At 53.3% G+C, this 7,609-nt stretch overlaps 1 pseudogene across 1 annotated transcript; it reads left to right on the forward strand.

Annotated features, from left to right (window-relative positions):
* Positions 1 to 563: 563 nt before the first annotated feature.
* On the forward strand, positions 564 to 1,692 carry LOC306815503 (serine/threonine-protein kinase pim-3 pseudogene; annotated as a pseudogene). Its single transcript, XR_013777858.1, has 3 exons — positions 564 to 686; positions 1,110 to 1,479; positions 1,649 to 1,692. The product of XR_013777858.1 is annotated as a serine/threonine-protein kinase pim-3 pseudogene (transcript).
* Positions 1,693 to 7,609: the final 5,917 nt, after the last annotated feature.

Below are 7,609 nucleotides of genomic sequence, written 5' to 3' on the forward strand. Positions count from 1 at the left end.
GCAAAAGAGACTTAGACTTAGGCTTGGCCCAACTGCGGCCTTCCAGTACCTGATGGCAACCTACAAGAAAGCTGGACAGGGGCTTTGTATAAGGGCAGGCAGAGAGAGCACAAGGAAAGACTTTCCTGGAACAGAAGCTGTGCATGCCCCACCCCTGACATTGTACGAGGCCAGGCTCGATGAAGCTCAGGAGAAGTCGGTCTGGTACAAGGGGTCCCCAGGCACAGCACAGGGGTTGCAGCTATGTGGTCTTCCAGATCCCTTCCAAGCGAAAGCATGCCATGATTCCGTGATTCAGGGATACCTCCCCTCCTCATCCTCTGGCAGAAAAAGAAACTTGGCACCAAGTTCCACATTGCAGACCATGTCTTTTGACAACCTGCTACTGTTTCAACAGAGAATGAAAAGGGATGACAATAGTGACACAATTTCTCTTTTCTACTTGACATTTCAATGCTCCGCTCCTGTCTACACCGGCAAAACTCAGAAGAGGCGATTCTTCCCTACGAAATGCTTTGTCACACTCAAAGAAGAAAGCCAAAGAATGGCAGAATGGTGAGAGCACTGTGCAGTCCGCACGGGAGGAGAAGCCTCCCCTGGAGCAGCTCTACAGGGAGGGCCCAGTGCTGGGGAGCAGTGGCTGTGGCAGCGTTTACACCGGGACCCGGCTTGTTGACAGTGCCCCGGTGAGAGATGGGGCCGGCTCAAAGTGGGGAGGGGGATGCGGGTGGCGAGCTGAGCCTGCCACTTGCCTTGGCTTGCAGGTGGCCATCAAGCGAGTGGGCTGGGATCATATCTGGCAGTGGGTGTGGCTGGTGAGTGAGTGGGACCAGTGGGAGCAGCCAGCGGGGCGTGCTAGGCGGGGTGAAGACCAGGCCCGGCAAGCGGAGTGGCAGTCGGGACACTGCGAGGAGAGCGAGTGTGGAGGGAGCATGGAGGGAGTGTGGAGGGAGTGGGGAGGGAGCGTGGAGGGAGTGTGGAGGGAGCGGGGAGGGAGCGGGGGCTGCGCAGCATCCCGGGCAGTGGCGAGCTGTAGTGGGGCCGGGCAGAGGGTGCTGAAGGTGTGTTGCAGCATCAGCCCCACTGACGGCATCGGGGTCCCCCCGCAGAACAACGGTGCCCTTGTGCCCCTGGAGTTGGTGCTCAACTGGATGGTGTTGTGCCCTGGCTTCTGCAGTGCTGTGTGGCCCCTGGAGTGGTTCAAGCTGCCCGACAACTTTGCGCTGGTCATGGAGCGTCCGGAGCGCTGCCAGGACCTGTGGCACTTGCTGGAGGTGGGCAGGTCCCTGCCAGAGCCTGTGACATGGGGACTGTTCCGCCAGGTGCTGCAGGCCATGCGGCACCGCACCAGCCGTGGCGTCCTGCACCGCGACATCAAGGCCAAGAACATCCTCATCAATCTGGGCACCGGCGAGACGAAGCTCATCGACTTCAGCTGTGACACTATCCTCCAGGACACCTTCTACACCTGGATGGCAGGTGAGCCCAAAGCCAGAGTCCCTCGGGCAGCAGAAGTTCTCCCCTTCCCTGGCACAGGGGGAAGACAGAGGGAGGGAGGGAGGGGACATTCTTCTTCAGCCAGTTGCAGGACCAGCATGGTGCTTCAACCTCCCCCTTCCCCAGCAGTGCTGCACCCTTGTGGACACAGCTCAGTACTGCAACGCCCACCTGATCAGTGCTGCCACCTTGTAGAGAAAGACTGGTACAGCATGCCCTCCCCACAGTAGTGCTTCCCCCATGTGGACACAGCATGGTACTGCAGCCACCCCGTCCTCTGTGTCCCTCTTATGGACACAGATGGGTACTGCAGCTCTCCCTCCTCTGAGCAGTGCTGCCCCATTGTGGACATAGCCCAGTACAGTACCCTCCCCACTGTTCAGTGCTGTCCCCTCATGGACAAAACCCAGCAATGCAGGACCCTCCTTCCGAAGCAGTGGTGCCCAGTTTTGGACACAGACTGTAACTGTAGCCTTCCCCCTGAGCAGTTCTGCCCCCTTGCGGACACTGCATGGTACTGCAGCTCCCCTCCCTGAGCCGTGTTACACCCTTGTGGGCACTGCAGCCCCCTGCTTCTGAACAGTGCTGCCCCCTTGTGGACACAATATGGAACTGCAGTCCCCCCCTTCCCTGAGCAGTGCTTCCCCATTGTGAATGCAGCATGGTACTGCAGCCCCCACCTTCTGAGCAGTGATGCCCTCATGTGGACACGTACCGGTACTGCAGCCTCCCCCTACTCTGAGCAGTGCTACTCGCTTGTAAACAAAGTCTATTACTGCAGCCTCCCCCCAGTTCAGTGCTGCCCCTCTGTGGACAAAACCTGGTACTTCAGCACCCCTCTCCTCCAAGTAGTGGTGCCCAAATTTGGACACAGACTGGTACTGCAGCCTTCCCCCCAAGCAGCGCTGCCACTCTGTGGACATATCGTGGTACTGTAGCCCCCCTCCTTGAGCACTGCTGTGCTCTTGTTCACACAGCATGGTATTGCAGCCCTGCCACCCAAACGCTGCTGCCCCCTTCTGGACAAAACTCTGTACTGCAGGCTTCCCCCGAGCAGTGCCTCACCATTTGTGGACAAAGCATGATACTGCAGTCCCCCTCCCAAATGGTTCTGATGCTTTGTACACACAGCATGATTCTCCAGCACCACCCCCCCCACCCCTCATTGAGTAGTGCTACCCCCAGTGGACACACCCACGGGGTTATCTCTCTCGAGGTTTCAGAGGGTGCAGACTCCTTTTATCCTAAACTCCTAGCTGCACATTGCTCTCTTCCTTTACCCATTGCCTGAGACACTAGGAAGGTACAGCCTTCCTGACCCACCTGCCCCACATTCCCCCTTGAACCTGGCATCTCCCCCACAGTTCAGATTTTCACACTTATGCAGACCCTTGTCTGTTTCAGGAGCAAAGCTCTCTGGACTCAGTAACAACCCTGCTGCCCAAAATCCGTAGAAATATTATGACCCATTTCACAGACGTAAACACTCATCCCTTCACCCATCAAATGATTTGTAAAGACATTAACACACATCTTTCCTCTCTCATTGATGTTTCCTGTGCTGGTAACAATCTTTGAAGCCCAGCCTTCACCCTGACCTCTCTGCTGTTGTAGCTCCATGGGCAGAGGTTGTTGTCTTTTCCCCCTTCCATGGGCAGGCCGCGGTTCAGCCATGTCCAAGACAGCAGGGCCTCACCCCACATCACTGTGCCCTGGGAAGACAAAAAACATCATTCCAAATGTCCCCATTCTTCATTCTTCCCAGGAATTTGGCTCTGCCAGTGGGGTTTGCTGCTCATTGCTACAGGAAAAAAGAAACCACTGTGACACTGTGGGGCCCCATGGAACCAAACATCCATTGTGACACCACAGAACATCACTAAACCAAGAGTCCATGGTGACACAACAAGGCTTTGTGGAACCAAAAAGTCCAAAGGACTAAAACAGATATTGCATGGCTCTGCCTTGGGAATATAAATCTTTGTGATGGCATCTTGACATACACTTGAGAAGGGTGTCTGTTTGTAGTGGGGAAACTCAGGAGTTTTAGATTGCTTCAAAAAGAGTGAAGGAAGAAAACCCCTGTTTGCTTGAGTGCCGCCTGTTCTCCAAACAAAGCAGGTCCCAGGTGAGTGAGGACAGACAGGATGGGGGTGGGGAATGTGGAGAAATATTGTCAACACTGGGTCAGACCTCAAGGAACAACTTCTCCCAGCAGGCCAGATCTCCTGAGAAGAGACCCTGCATCAGTATCATTCACAGAACTCTGCAATCAACTCTGCTCTAAAGAGAAACAGTAATAAAAGACATGCTTTAAAATAGGAACACTTATTTCTGAGAAGCTCTTTGAAATATTTCTCCATAACTGTAGAAAAAACTTCCTAATGAACTTCACAAGAACAGAGGGAAATCAAGGCAGAGCCATGGTTTTGTCAGGACTTGCTTTATCCCAATGAGCCTGGTGGTGCATTTGGTGCTGAGCCCTTGAACCTCAGGGCCTGAGAGGAGTCCAAGTCAGAAGAAAAACCCAAATGCCTCAAAGCATTAATGGGGCCCACTGAGGTCCATCCTCACTGCAGCTTCCTCACAGACTCCTTGGGAGAGAGAATTGGAGGCCATAATTGCCCAAAAACCTCTCAGAGACTCAGAGAAGAAAGGAAAAAGAAAGTACCTTAAAAAACTGAAGTACCTTGAAATATTAATGAGCCCACTGAGTATTATTACTGACAAAGGTTCTCAAGAGACTAATTAAAGCAGATCATTGGAGGCCATGATTGCACAAAGCTTTCAGAGACTCCCAGGCAAAAGCAAAACCCAAAGTCCTCTGAAAAATCTGCAGTCTCTGGGAACATGAAGGAGCCCCCAGGACCATTCCTGACCAAGGCTCCCCAGGGACTGGTCCCAGCAGATCCCTGAGGCCACTGGGGTGTTGGGGGGATACTGAAGGCAGCACAAGGGGTGACAGTGCCAAGTCTTGCTGGGGCTGTACCAGGAGGCCCCACTGCCTCAGGACAAGGTGTCTCCTCAGAGCTCTTGGTGGCACAGATCCTGCTGTGCCCCAGGGCACCAAGACTTGGCTTCTCTTTGTCCCCACCTGTCATCTCTGCCTCCAGTTCGCTGCTCTGATTAAGACTTGGGGACACTTTCTCAGTTGTGTACCTCAGTGGGACCCATTAAAACTTGAAGAAACTTTGGAGTTATAATCTGACTTGAAATTATTGAAAGTTTTCTTCATCTCCCTCTCAGGGACTGATGTTCAGGGCTTCAGCACAAAGCCCAAGAGGGTCGTTAAAGTCCTTGTTCTGTGTCATTACTGCTGAGCTGGGCCGGGCTCCTGACACAGAGGCAGCTCCTGGCAAGGGCAGCATTGCAGAGAGACAGCTCTGCCCAGAAGCAGCTCCTGTGCACAGCCCAGCAGGGCTGGGGCTCTGCCTCCAGCTACCCCATGCACAGCACAGAGGCACAGAGGGGTTAAACTCAGCTTGGGCTGGGGGCACAGAGCAGAGCTAAGTGAGGGCTCACTAGAGCAGAAATCCTCACAGTGTTTGAAACAGTCACTCTCTGGCTGTGGGAAGGTAAGCTGCAGTTCCTGCAGGGATTTCCTGAAACTGTCACATGCCACAGCTTTTGGGACCTTCCAGGAGGACTCTCAGAGCTGCTGCATTGCAGGGGATGTGGCCCTGGGCAGGGCTGGGTTTCCCTGCTGCAGCACCCGAGGCACAGCCCCAGGCAGCTCCCTGTGTCCAGGCTCTGCTGCAGGGCTGAGCAGCCAGGGCTGCAGCCAGGGGTGCCCAGGGCTGTCCTGCAGAGCAGGGTCCTGCAGCCCAGGGCTCTGTGCTGGAGCAGGGACTCTCCTGCCTGCCAGGGGCAGTTCTCAGCCAGCCCGGGGAGCTGCTCCCAGCACTGGGGAGAAGCTGTGGGGACAAGGAGCAACCCTGAGCAGGGCAGGTGCTGCTGCTGAGAGGCGCTGTGTGGGGCAGGGCTGGTCCCAGCTCCAGACCAGCCTGGGCACAGCTCTGGAGAGCACTTCCCAAAAGAAGGTGAGCCTGAGATTGCTGTAAAGATCAGGAGATTTCTTGAGAGTGTTTTCAATTTCCTCCTTAGAGAAGGATGGGACAGACAAAAAGATTTTTGCTTTTTATACTTTTTTTCCTAGTCTTGTAACTCTGTAAACTATTATTATATACTTATATAACTAAAATCTTTTAATATCTCTAGTACACCTCCTAAACTTTCTTTTAGATTTTTTAAACAATAATCTGACCTTCTAAATACATTCCTGAAATAATCTCTAGTCTTATTATCAGGAAAAGGACCTACAAGAAGAACATTGTTTTGTTGTTGTTTTTATTTTTTTAACCAGAATGTGAGCAGTCATAGGAAAATAGGGGCAAAGAAGCCTTTGGAACTACTCCAATGAGTTGACCCAGGGGTGTGTAACAGGGGAAACTGAATCTCCTATTGGATGTTCCTGTTAAATATCCTAATTAATCAACCTTAATAAATTGTTGGAATTGGGGCTAGGTGTGCCCCATCCCCACTGGGACACATGGAAGCTTATAATAAAGATCTGTTTTGTACTTTACCATTCTAACACTCTTGCAAGGGTTTTTATTCTCTTTTGATTATAGACAATCAAATAGACAACAGGGGGATGAGAGAAACAGAACAGAAATTGTACTCAGAGAATCACAGAATATTCAGAGTTGAAAGGGACACACAGGATCATCAAAGTAATGTTTGAACATTTACAGAGACTCCAGATCTGTAACTTTGGGTGATCAGTCTCTCTGCTTGGAGCCTCCCAAAGGGCCTTCAGCCACTCCTCAGCCCCGGGCAGCACCAGCATCCCCTTTGCAGGGCCCAGCAGGGCCCTCCTGATCTGCCCTTGCCCACCTGCAGACAGACCCTGCCCCAGCAGGGCCCTGCAGACAGGCAGGTTTGTGTGGGACAGGTGAGGGCACAGAGGGTGGGATGGGCTCTGTGAGCTTGGCAGGGCTCTCAGGAGGGAAATGTCCAGGCCCAGGGAGATGCTTGGGGAAGGAGAGGGGGCTGGACAGAGCAATGCTGGGGGCAGGAGGGCACTGTTGGTGTGTGGGAGGTGCTGTGCACAGCTGGGTACAGGAACACTGCCCTGAGTGCCTGGCTGTCTCTGCCCTGCCCTCCCAGGCACAGCACCACAACATCTTCTCTTGTTTCTGCACTCCTCTGGTACTGTCATTGTTATCTGCTGCTCTCAGGAAGGCTCTGGGATTGGAGCAGTTGAGTCAGGCACTGCCCTTGGGATTCCTGCCAGGCAGGGGTGTCCATGGCAATGGAGTATCCAAGCTTCCCTGGGACCTGTGGGGCTGTAGGCAAAGCAGTCCATGGGAAAAGGGAATGAGTTGAGCCCCCTCCCTGAGATCCCATCATGGGCACACCTGGGGCTGTCCTTGCTGTGTCCTTCCAAGCTCTGAGCTGCCCTCCTGCGTGAAAATCTGTGCCAGAGCCTCTCAGAGTTCCCTGAGTGTCCCAAGGGGAAGTGCAGAGATGCCAAGCTGAGGAAATGCTCTTGGGTTTGCCAAGGGAACCATGAGTGTCCTTGGCAGGAGGGGGTGCTGAGACCTTGCTCAGAGATCATTAGAGAAGGTCAGCCATTCAGGGATTCCTCTACTCTCAGCAGGGTTTGGTTATCCCAGGGTGACACAGAAGTGTGATTGTGCTCTGATTCCAGCCAAAAGTGCAAACCCAGGGCAATTGAGAACAAGCCCATTTAGCCCCTCACCTTACCCTGAGCCACAGGGAATCTTCTCCCTCTCAGATCTCTCACTTGCAAACTGTGAGTGCAGCAGAAATGCTGGGGATTTCTATTCTCAGAGAACCAGCAATCATGTGTGGGTAGGAAAACAAATCCTAATACCAACTCCTGCCATCCTTTTGATTTGTGAATGCAGAAGCTACCAAGTCATTCTGCATTAAGATTGAATCCACAGACAAATCCTAAATATCCAGCCTTGTCCTTCTGCCACACAGCCACAAACCCAGGGCTGCAGCACAGGGATGGCTCCGTGAGAGCTCCTATGCACATGCCTGGCTGCTCCTGGCACACTCAGCACAACTGGAGCTCAGTCAG

This window comes from Erithacus rubecula (genome assembly GCF_903797595.1).
Source record: "Erithacus rubecula genome assembly, contig: scaffold_145_arrow_ctg1, whole genome shotgun sequence".
Classification (NCBI taxonomy): Eukaryota; Metazoa; Chordata; class Aves; order Passeriformes; family Muscicapidae; genus Erithacus; species Erithacus rubecula.